The sequence below is a fragment of the Oncorhynchus mykiss genome, chromosome 12, assembly GCF_013265735.2.
Source record: "Oncorhynchus mykiss isolate Arlee chromosome 12, USDA_OmykA_1.1, whole genome shotgun sequence".
Taxonomy (NCBI): Eukaryota; Metazoa; Chordata; class Actinopteri; order Salmoniformes; family Salmonidae; genus Oncorhynchus; species Oncorhynchus mykiss.
In genome coordinates this window covers 66,330,948-66,343,580 of record NC_048576.1, presented here as the reverse complement: position 1 = coordinate 66,343,580, position 12,633 = coordinate 66,330,948, and the positions used below count along the sequence as shown (strand labels likewise).

Sequence of the window (12,633 nt, the reverse complement as noted above, 5' to 3'; positions counted from 1 at the left end):
ATGTCCATTGCATCTGAGAGGAGTGCGAGAGGAATGGGAGGGGGCAGGGAGACGGTGTGTGTGTCCTCTAAAGGCTTGCTAACCGGTGTTACTGTCTGTTTGTGACTGAGCGTGTAGGCCTACAGAATGAATATCACGGTTTTGTTTCTTGACCGTAACGGAGTCCACACGGTGTGTGGTTTTCTCCCCTGCTCCCTGGGCTGTGGTAATGGCGTAGGATTGTTTTCTCTGTCAAATAAACGCTATGATAGAGTTAGGCTGGGGCGCCAACCCCAGACACTAGCTAACAAATGACTCAGATATCGAACCCCCTCTTCTCTCAGACAACTAAAGTACACTCACAGATGACTAGCTACACTCTCAGTGTGTGTGTGTGTGTGTGTGTGTGTGTGTGTGTGTGTGTGTGTGTGTGTACCATAGACATAGATAGACCACTCATCTTTGTATCTGTTGCATTATGGCGTCTGTGAGAATACGGGCAGCACCATTGAGGCCATCTCCATTTTGAAGGCACATTTCTTTGTCTACTACTTCCATGAGTTAGTAAACAATCTGGGAGGGTTGCACACTGCCACCTGGAGGATGTTGTATGAACAGGTATAAAGCCAAGTTAGCGATTCACTGCCGCCTGCAGTTATGAAACGTATAATTCATTGGCTGATCCCCCCTGACAACCCGGATGGAACCATGTGATCCTTACATCACCCAGAGGAAGTCACACCCAGATGACTACTTCAAATTGGTGGACGCCCTCAATGGTAATGTCCATGCAAAAACGGGTTCTTTCCAAGTAGTGATCTCTATCCATCTCTATGACACACACACACACACACTCACACACACACAGCTGCTCCAGCTGTAGCCCAGCAGAAGTTTTCTGAGCCTCTGATAGCATTATAGCATGAGAACACTGGCGCACAGGAGAGGAGAGGATCAGCTTTACCCCCCCCCCCCACACACACACACACACACACACACACAGTGTTACAGTCTCAGGAGGAACATGCATTGACATGATCCATTTACTCATATACTGTGTAAATCCCCAAATAATCCTCTCTACCAGATAAACACACACACACACACACACACTCTCTCAGTAAGGACAAATGTGCAGTAAATATAAAGAACACATCGACACACATATCATACCAAACACGTAATCATATCCTATAGAAATACTTTACTTTTTGAACGTACCGGTAAGTGAAAAGCCTCTTACATAACTAGAATACACACAATACAGAGCCGCGCAGTCTTCCTACACTGAGAAACACATAGACAAACACATCACGAGCTGTGACTCAACGAACGAGTACATAACATGTACAGACAGAGAATGGGTCTTGTGGGTCTGTCTGATCAGCTACATACTCGCCCTCCTTTCCCCCTCTCCAGCTCCATCATACAGAAGCGGAAAGAGAGAACGTCATTTCTCTGTCAGCTCACTAAGCACCAACACCACCAACCCTACCTCCATAGCATCCCTGCTCCCCCGCTAGCTAACAAACAGCATGCTGCGCTACAGCTGGCCCACATTGACATCGGAGTCATTTTAGCTCCAGAGCGACTGACAGGAGCAATGAGGGTTAAGTGCCTTCCACAAGGGCACATTGAAAGATTTGTTCACCTAGTAGGCTCGGGATTCAAACCAGCGACCTTTCTGTTTACTGTCCAAACGCTCGTAACCGCTAGGCTACCCTCCGGCCTAGAGCTACACGGCTAAAAAAAAAGTCCCAAATACACAGATGAAACCCAACTATCACTGCAGACATCCGAGAGCTCCGCTTTCTTTTTCAGAGATGGTCATCTTCTGATCTGTCCCGGGACAACAAACCGGAGGGATAGCCTATAGTCTGGTTTCAGCCCCTCTTCTCTTTTCATTTCTCCTCAGCTGGACAAAATCGGCAAGAAGGTGAGTTAGCCTCCTGAAAGACAGTGTTGGCCAGTCCAGCTATTTAGCCGCGTTAACCTCCACCACAACATACAACGGCTAAACCTACAGCCATATTGATACCCAATGTTTTGTCATAGACCATGTAAGTATGGGTAAGCCTATAAACGTGTTTGCAACCACGCCAAATACATTTGCTGAGAGTTTAGCCTTTCCATAGCCTTGCTAATGCCTTAGCCATTTTACTAAGACGATATCTTGAAAAGCTGCATCATAACAATAGTCAACTCAGACATTACCGCTAATTTCACTAAACGACAGACATGAAAGACATGACCTGTGTAAAATTGGGCTCGATTAAAGTGTCTGATTGGTGTCTAAGTGTTTCAAAGTGTTTCTCGCGTTGGCTGCTTTGAGACGATGGGAGGCTTTGAAGTCAGCCACACAGCGGAGCACATGATGACAAATCAAAAGAAGAGGAGAAGAGAGGCGAGCGACACGAGACAAGGCCACCGATTGTAGTCTGTTAAAACTGAAAAAAGCATTGGTTGTCTGCGAATTTAGTTAACAGAGCAGCCATTCCGTGAGTCCCCAAGGGCCAGTGGACAGCTGCAAGGTCTCCGCCCTTGGGAGAAGAGATCATTTATACACTACATAACCTAAAATATGTGGACACCTGCTCGTCAAACATCTCATTCCAAAATCATGGCCATTATTATGGAGCTGGTCCCCCCTCTGCTGCTGTAAGAGGCACCACTTCTTTAGGGTGGCCTAACACTTTTTCGTCTGAGCCGTTTCCACTTCAAAATAACAGCACTTACAGTTGGTCTTGGCAGCTCTAGCAGGGCAGAAACGTAACAAACTGACTTGCTGGAAAGGTGGCATCCTATGACAGCGTCACGTTGAAAGTCACTGAGCTCTTCAGTAAGGCCATTCTACTGCCAATGCTGGTCTATGGGGATTGCATGGCGGTGTGCTCAATTTTATACACCTGTAAGCAACAGGTGTGGCTAAAATAGCCAAATCCAGTCATTTGAAGGGGTGTCCACATACTTTTGTTTATATAGTGTATCACTGGAGCTTCCTGGGTAAAAAAATAAATTTGAATTTCTCAAATGAACACCTTAGAATAGAAATGTCACACTATAAACTATTTGTCACCAGTCTTGAAAGCTAGAGGCCAGTTAGACAAGGTTACTTTTGGTTGCCAACAAAACAAAACCTGAACCACTTGGAGAAATCTGTACTTGCCTAATTCTGAGAAAGAGAGAGAAAAAAAGAAGGAAAATCAACTGTAAGTGTTGCTCAATGCCTACGGCAACAACAACAAAAAAGGAGAAAGAGCATGTTTGCTTTCAGAGTGTCCTGCAAGTCTCATCTCTCTGTTATCTGGGCATATTCCCCACAGGCTGGGTGAAGGGTTATCAGTCTGATGGTGTTTCTACAAACACACACACACACCTACGCAAACGCATGCAGACACACACACACACCCACACACACACACACACACACACACACACTCTCTCCTCCCCTCACTCATTCCTGTTGTAAATGGTGATTGCGTCAGATAATGAGCGTGCTGTACCTCAGTGCCACTGGCCGTCGATTCATTGGAGTCTAACTCCCCTCCTGGCTATCTCCCTAAAGCAGATTGATGAAGGAGAAGAAAGATAATGCTGAATATTATCTAGATTGAAGAGAAGACACACCCTCCCCCCACACAGTCCCCACCGAGACGGCTCACAATCCCAAATGATGTCACCCCTCGGGGAAAGAGAAACGTTCGATTAGCTCGTTAGCTTGAGGAGTTAATTGTTCTCCTATCAGCAGGTTAAGTCTACCGATGGTCGCCGAGGGGTGATGGCTAGGACCTCTCCTATCAAACCACAGTACAGCACATGCCTCCAAGGCTGTGAAACATCCTCAAATTAGTCCTTAAATGTACATCAAAGAAAACAATGAGAAATTGTAAAGAGAACCATGGAACACGACGCCCCTCTGGACACTGTGTCTGGACTAGAGGTCGACCGATTATGATTTTTCAATGCCGATACCGATTATTGGAGGACCAAATCGGCCGTTTTTTATTTATTTTTTATTTTTAATAAGGACAATTACAACAATACTGAATGAACACTTATTTTAACTTTATATAATACATCAATAATATCAATTTAGACTCAAATAAATAATGAAACTTGTTCAATTTGGTTTATATAATGCAAAAACAAAGTGTTGGAGAAGAAAGTAAAAGTGCAATATGTGCCATGTAAAAAAGCTAAGTTTTAAGTTCCTTGCTCAGAACATATGAAAGCTGGTGGTTCCTTTTAACATGAGCCTTCAATATTCCCAGGTAAGAAGTTTTAGGTTGTAGTTATTATAGGAATTATAGGACTATTTCTCTCTATATGATTTGCATGTCATATACCTTTGACTATTGGATGTTCTTATAGGCACTTTAGTATTGCTAGTGTAACAGTATAGCTTCCGTCCCTCTCCTCGATCCTACCTGGGCTCGAACCAGGGACAGATCGATAACAGCCACCCTCGAAGCAGCGTTACGCATGCAGAGCAAGGGGAACAACCACTCCAAGTCTCAGAGGAAGTGACGTTTGAAACGCTATTAGCGCGCACCCCGCTAACTAGCTAGCCATTTCACATCGGTTAACCCAGCCTAATCTTGGGAGTTGATAGGCTTGAAGTCATAAACAGCACAATGCTTGAAGAATTGCGAAGAGCTGCTGGAAAACGCACGCAAGTGCTGTTTGAATGAATGGTTATGAGCCCGTTGCTGCCTGCCATCGCTCAGTCACACTGCTCTATCAAATATCAAATCATAGACTTAATTATAACATAATAATACACAGAAATACGATCCTTTGTTCATTAATATGGTCGAATCCAGAAACTATCATTTCGAAAACAAAACATGTATTCTTTCAGTGAAATACGGAACCGTTCGGTATTTTATCTAACGGGTGGCATCCATAAGTCTAAATATTTCTGTTACATTGCACAACCTCCAATGTTATGTTATAATTATGTACAATTCTGGCAAATTAATTACGGCCTTTGTTAGGAATAAATGGACTTCACACAGTTCGCAATGAGCCAGGCGGCCCAAACTGCTGCATATACCCTGACTGCTTGCACGGAGTGACACAATTTCCCTAGATATAAGACATTCATGTTAGCAGGCAATATTAACTAAATATGCAGGTTTAAAAATATATACTTGTGTATTGATTTTAAGAAAGGCATTGATGTTTATGGTTAGGTACATTGGTGCAACGACAGCTTTTTTTGCAAATGCGAATCCCGAGCTGACAAGGTAAAAATCTGTCATTCTGCCCCTGAACAAGGCAGTTAACCCACCGTTCCTAGGCCGTCATTGAAAATAAGAATGTATTCTTAACTGACTTGCCTAGATAAATAAAGGTGTAAAAAATATTTTATACATTTAAATTATTATTTTTTTATTTTTAAAATCGGCAATTTGGTGTCCAAAAAATACCGATTACCGATTGTTATGAAAACTTGAAATCGGCCCTAATTAATCAGCCATTCCGATTAATCGGTCGACCTCTAGTCTAGACACTGTCTGGACACTGTGTATAGAATCCCTCCTCTATAATGTCATGAAGTCATGACCCCAAAATGGCCGTCCAGTTAGCGCTGAAACCCATTGTGTCGCCTGCTGACTGTGCACCACGCAACAGAGACCAGACGAGAGGTCACCCAGACCCAAGGCCTCTCATTGGTGATCTTACGGGGCTATTCCCAGCAGTCCTGTGGGCTACCCATGGAGTCTCTCTCTCCCCTCAGCGAAAGAGCAGGTCGCGAAGGACAGGCTTGTGTCAGCAGATCACCTAAGGCCCGTCAGAGTCACCATCGGGCCACCATCACCCGCCATGTGACCGTCAATGAGGCGCAGAAGGGCAACAGGGGCAAATGTTCTAGAATATGTTCCACTAACGGCCGAGAGGACGACGGCAACATAAACACCATTCGCTGACAAAGACAGCAACAGCAGCGTTCCATTCGTCGCTTTCAAAGACTTTTAAACACACGTTCCCCCGTAAGAGTTCTCCTTGATGTTTCAAAGTAATGGCGTTTCGAAGAATTGATGTGAATTTCTCCCTAACAACATGCTCACTCATCCTCTCGAATGTGACGATACCTGGGGGAAAAATGTGGTTTGTTTATATGTACACACGCCCGCACAACCATTATGCAAGCCCCCTTATATCAGTTCACCACACCTCTATACAGCTTTGAGGCAATGCAGACATGAGGGTTATACAGTACGTGACTGACCTGGTTGGCATTTGAAGCCTGAGCGATGCGGTAACTTTGGGCTGGGGATATGATGTGGGATGGGATGAGGAGCGGCTGGTATAATGAGCTCATAACCGTGAATCATGGGAAGAAAGCAGGGGGTAACATTTAAAGCTCCAAATGCCAACCTCGGTTATGAGGAACGTCAGGAGTGCATCACTCACTCTGGAGGCATCATCTGCTGAGAGAGAGAGAGAGAGAGAGAGAGAGAGAGAGAGAGAGAGAGGAGGGAGAGAGATGGAGAGAGAGAGAGAGCAAGGAGGGAGCGAGAGAGAGAGCGAGAGGAGGGAGCGAGAGAGAGAGAGGAGGGAGCGAGAGAGAGAGAGGAGGGAGCGAGAGAGAGAGAGAGGAGGGAGCGAGAGAGAGAGGAGGGAGCGAGAGAGAGAGAGGAGGGAGCGAGAGAGAGAGAGACAGAGAGAGAGAGAGAGAGAAGGGAGAGAGGAGAGCGAGAGAGAGGAGAGCGAGAGAGCGAGAGAGAGAAGAGCGAGAGAGAGAGCGAGAGAGAGAGCGAGAGAGAGAGCGAGAGAGAGAGCGAGAGAGAGAGCGAGAGAGAGCGAGAGAGAGCGAGAGAGAGAGAGAGAGCGAGAGAGAGAGAGAGAGAGAGAGAGAGAGAGAGAGAGAGAGAGAGAGAGAGAGAGAGAGGAGGGAGAGGGGGCGGTTAATGATATCATCCAAGCATAAAGAGAAAATTCAATGAAGGGAGACAGTGAAAACAAAGAAAAGAAATACACTTGGAAACTTTTGAGGCCTGTAGTAGGAGGGAGGGCTTGAACCCCATTGTGGAGTGTGTTGTTGTGGGGGGGGGGGGGGGGTTGAAGGTTGTCCCTGTGGTCAGTTGACCCTGCCTGGCCTGGGGAAGACTAATGGTTGCAGCAGGAGGGCCGGTCGAGCCGCTCACTGACATTCATGCATAAGGCCCTAATGAGCATTGACCCCCAGGGGTCAGGGGTGACCAGGCTCGGAGGGGTGGGGCTGACAGTGGGCCGTTCCGCCTAGCCTACTCGCTCTGTAACCCCAGCCTATCCAAACAGCTCTCCCAGACCTCCAACCCCCCCTGTGACACAAGATGGAAGAGCTCACCCCAGGAACATTCCTGTCTTATAGGTCTGAACTCCATGGGGGTCCAACAGTAGAATGGAGGAGAGGGGGTGAAGGAGGGGTAGTCCCAAATTAAAGGGGGGGAGGCGGGGACTAGGGGAAGAAGACAAATGTATATGTTTTTGGTTGAGTGAGAAATCTCCCAACTTAATTTGAGTGGTGGTAATTATGCTATCTGAGTCCGAACAACAATGCATTGGCAGGGCAATTCAAGAGAGATAACTTGGCTTCAGATGTAATTATCGGTTCTGAACAGAGAAACACTGTGTGTGTGTGTGTGTGTGTGTGTGTGTGTAATCTTCTATCATCAATTTGCCCCAATAATGTATTGGGGCTATAGCTTACTTCAGAAACCTCATTGCTACAGTGATGTTTTTAATTGGCTAAATGTTGCATAGGCTGCCGTTTTTTTTAAAGTCTTTTAAAGTCAGAAAATCTGAGTGGGAGAGCTCGGCTTGCGTGGGGACGCAGAAAGAGTGTGTCTCTGCGTCCACACAGTGTCAACGTGAGACAACCACTGACAAAGGCTGTCATTCTCTGTACGGCATCAAGGGAAAATAGGACAAGGGTGAAGGTGAAGCAGGCGGCTCTACTCCGTGTAACTAGCACATCACCGTAGAGACAGACAAGCAGACATAGTGGAAAGTCCAGGGTTGCGCCCGCAGCGACAGGGATCGCTCCCGACACCAGACTTAAAAAGATCAGGGCAACCCCCGAGAGCGGGTGGCAGGGGAGGGAGAGAGAGATGCCTTGAAACAGGGAAGAGAGAAAGGAGTGAGGGAAGGGAGGGAGGGGTCGGAAGGCTGGCGCTCGAGGGACGGAGTGGGTAACTAAACGTGACATCACAGACTTTTGGGGGGGGGGGACGAGGAGGAGATCAGAGGACAGGAGGACGTATAGATAGAAAGATGATGAGCGATGTAGAACGGGTACAGCGGGCCCCTCGAGGGAGAACCGGGCACTCAGGACACGTCGTCCTTGGGAACAGCACGATTGATGGGGATCGAGTGATAAAAACCAGACACACACACACACACACCCGCTCCCTCCATCTCAACATTCTCTCACTCCCTCCTTCTCCCCGTATCTTTATTCCTCTCCACCCCCCCAGCTCTCCTCACAGTCGAAGTGTCAAGACTCCACAGACTCTAGAGGGCAGACAAAGGGAGAGGACAGAGAAGTGGACTTGTCATAGGGGGGTCACATCATGGATTGGCATTTTGAATAGGTGTGTGTATGATGCCCGCTAATCTTGCCTTTTTAGCTAGTGTGTGCGTGTGTGTGTGTGTGTGTTTTTTGTGCAAATTAGTATAAGCTTGTGTGTGTGTGGATGTGCATGTGCGCACGTGTGTGTGTGTGTGTGTTTTTCACTCTGGTCTCCCTGCCTACAGCCTGTTGACTGATGGAGGAAGGTCTAGTCTCCCACAAGGCTGCTTTTCATATCACTACTGAGAAAGTCCAGATGCCTAACAAAGCCCGTCTTTCTTCACCGTGCTGTCCTTCAGAGCGTTTCCTCCACCACCACCACCAGTATCCCCTATGGGCTTGTTCAGAGCATCCTGGAGCTCCTCCTACGCTTGGGGTACGGAACACCGCGGCGTTTGGAAACAGGTGGCTACAACACGTGGTTTCCTTGACGTATTTGAGTAGCGTCAGTGTCACGGAATCTTCTCTGCAGTAGATTTGCCAGTCCGACCAAACCGAGAGGTTTAAAAGCGAGAAAAGGTCCGGAACAAATCTGCAAAGAATCCCACTTGATGCCCAGAAATGAAGTAGAACATCTGACTGACGTAAGCAGGGTATGACAACCATTTGTCCTTCTTCATGTAAGGGCACATTCCATTCAAAAAGGCATCTGCAGTATGTCATGAGGAAATGAACACTGCAAGTAGCCTGTCCATGATTAACTGGTCATATAGTTGAAAGGTCTATGAATGACAAAACCAGTGATCAGCCAGTATAAAGCAAGGCCCATCCAGGCGCTATAAACACCTAGTTATATCAGTCTAATCCTTCAAATTAAAAAAACTCTGCTTTCTCTGTTTAGGCTTGTCTCTCCCCCCCCCCCCAACACACACACACACACGCACACACACACACACACACACAAATCCTTCTGAGTCTTGGGTTAAGACTGGAGAGTTGTGACAAGAAACATGAGGCTTGTTTCTGTGGTGGTGGTTCACAAAACACATGCGGCTTCAAGTGTATGTGCGTGTATATCTCTGTGTGTGTGTGTGTGTGTGTGTGTGTGTGTGTGTGTGTGTGTGTGTCAGCTTCAAACGTGTGTGTGTCGGCTTCAAATGTGTGCTTGTGTGTGTCTGCGCACCAGCTTGTCTGTGTGTGTGTGTGTGTCTGTGTGTCTGTCTGTTTTTTTTACTCCATCACAGCTATGTGGGTGGAGCTTTACTAAGGAATGGAATGGGGGAATCCCATCGCCACTACCTTCCATTGTCCCTATCGCTCCTTTCCTTTCTCCCTCTGCTCCGCTCTGCTCCCCTCTGCTGAGCTGGGTGGCAGTCGAGGAACATGTGTTTGTATTTATCTGGCGCTGACTGGAGCCTTTGTCTGTCCCGTTCATTAATCAACAGACGCAGGCTGAGAAAGAGAACAGACAAAATCAGGGGAGACAGTTGGAAAGAGGGAAGTGTGTGGGTGTGTGTGTGTGTGTGTGTGTGTGCGTGCGTGCGCTCGCTCTCACATGAACGTGCACGTAAAGAAGTTAACTGGAGAACAGGTCAACTGGAGAACAGGTCAGCCGGGAGAAGAAACATCGACAGATATCCCGACGCGACGAGTCAACGTTTACAGCGGTTGACATTTCAAAAAGTGTCAGTTGTGAGGCAAAGCGTTTTGAGTGGAGTCAAGTGTGGACAGACTGAAGTGTCCGTCTGACTACTACGGTCCTCCCGGTGTCTCCATCTGTGGTGTGTGAAGGTGATCTAACGCAGTATCACTCCGCAAATACACACTACCCCTTCACCTCAGTACCTACTTGACCCAAAAGCAATGACATTATTTGTCAGCAGATACTTGATACACTAGCTAGCCCTTATAGCTAACGTACTACCACGCTGCTATATACATTCAATGCATACTACCGCTCTACAAAATGTACATACATAGCCCCTCTCAAAAATATACTACAAAACTGTAACATGAAAATAAAACCCAATGTATTTATTTTTCCTACTACTGTATATCTGGGAAAATAGACAATATTTTTGCACAGAAAGTCAAATTGGGTAGACCTTAAGCAGCTCAGACACACACACACACACACACACACACCTGAGAAAGTTCCCATGGATGACCCTGGTAGTAGCACTAAATCCAGCCAGGTACATCGCTTTAATGGTGTCCCATTGATCCACTATGCACTTGGCGCATCGATCCCCTACTCTCAAACATTCCCTGGAGACTGGTTAACTCCCGAGTTAGGCCAGGTGTGTCTGCTTACACTGACAAGACATTTACATTGGTGTGCCGATGGGGGTTTGGTGTTCGAAAAAGGAGTGCCAAGTGCCATTATGTGTCAAATTCGTGTGTAGGAAGTTGCTTTTCCAGCGCGAAGATATGTCAGGCAGGCGTAGACAATAACCTATAAAAACACCCTGAAACATTGTAAACAACATGTAATAACAGTTAGAATGGTGGTCGTAATAATTCCGTGGACAGCTCAAGAGACATGAGCCAGTTTGGTTCCGTTCGGCGGCCATCTTGCTTACGGTCATTATTGTGTGGGAACCCAGAGAGAGACTAGAGAAGCAAACTGAAGGCATGACTAATCTCCTCATTTTAGCGCAAACCGTATTTTCTAAACTGCTAAAAGTGGGGCAGCGATGGAACTAACCGCAATGAAAAATGGCATCCCCCGCTGGCACCCATGTATCTAAACGCTGATGACTTCATGGAGAAGAACCCCCTTCCTCTTCTCCCTCCACGCCTCTCCTTCCCAGATTGCTATGTACTAATGGCAGGGAGGACATGTACATGATCTCACACAACCAATGTCGACGTCTCGCGTAACCCTGCTCTCAGGTCTATTGTGTTAAAGATGAGGGGAGGTGAAGATCTTGGCCTCTGGCTGGAGGGTAGACAGGTATGGTATTCTGAACGCGTGCGTGTCCAGGGCTTTGTGGATTCAGGGCAGACCCTTCCTAGCGGGAAGCAAGAACTAACTCTCCGTCTCTCTCCACAGTGTGCCAGAATCACGCATGATGAAACCTAACAGCAAGTGCTCGCTCACTCTGACGCAACCCACAAGGCCATTTGTTAACCCCCCCCCTACCGTGGCCCGTCAGACCATTACATCCACTTTCCCATTAGAGAGTAGCTGATGGATGAGAGAGTAATAGCAGTAAATGTAGGCCATTATCAGAATAATTACAAAAAGTCACATTAACGGAATGGAACAAATGGAGCTTCTGGCTCATTTGACTGTCTGTGCACATTATTGCCACTAACAGGAGAGTAGAAAGAGATTACACACAACCGACGTTATGACAGTCACAGAAAGGAAGAGCTGGTCTTCAGAGTTTTGGTCTGTTAAATCTACGGGTAAATTGACGCAAAATGTTCTGTAAAATGTCCACAAGTTTAGCTTGGGAATATTGGAAATTGTGTCCGTAAGAGGTAAGAGTTACTTTACGCAAAGGGGTTAAACCTAAGTTGTGACCTGAAGAAGTTAAATCACCGACACACCAATTTCCACGGCTGATTGGAGCACGGTGCTGGCTACACAACGTTTATGGTTGTACGTTGGCAACGCCAACATGCTGAAAATGTTGTGAGTTATGAATTAACTGGCATTGGATAAAAGTCTGCTAAATGATCATATCAAATGGGTAATTCGGGTTACAAACTACAGACCCAGTCCAGTTATTTTCCACACAGCACTCAATTAGGAGTTTGGCTGCGACGCAAACCACAACCAGACCAGTGATCCAACCAACTCCTCCCAACCACAACACAACATAACAAGCACCACAGGGCTTCTTTATTTCTTTATTTATATATATTTTTTTTACCCCTTTTTCTACCCAATTCTGTGGTATCCAATTGGTAGTTACAGTCTTGTCTCATCACTGCAACACTGACTCGGGAGAGGCGAAGATCGAGAAACGGGAGTCCTCCAAAACCCAACCCAACCAAGCCACACGGCTACTTGACACAATGCCCACTTAACCCGGAAGCCAGCCGCACCAATGTGTCGGAGGAAACACCGCACACCTGGCGACTGTGTCAGTGTGCACTGCACCCGGCCTGCCACAGGAGTCGCTAGTGCACGATGGGTCAAG

General features: G+C 46.7%; 1 protein-coding gene across 1 annotated transcript in view; it reads right to left on the bottom strand.

The window, feature by feature from the left end:
* rarab (retinoic acid receptor, alpha b) overlaps positions 1-12,633 on the bottom strand; it is a 183,071-nt gene that overhangs the window by 142,278 nt on the left and 28,160 nt on the right. The window contains exon 2 of the mRNA XM_036938108.1: positions 6,215-6,416. The gene's annotated coding sequence lies outside the window, so the exon portion shown is untranslated. The remainder of the gene's footprint in view (positions 1-6,214; positions 6,417-12,633) is intronic.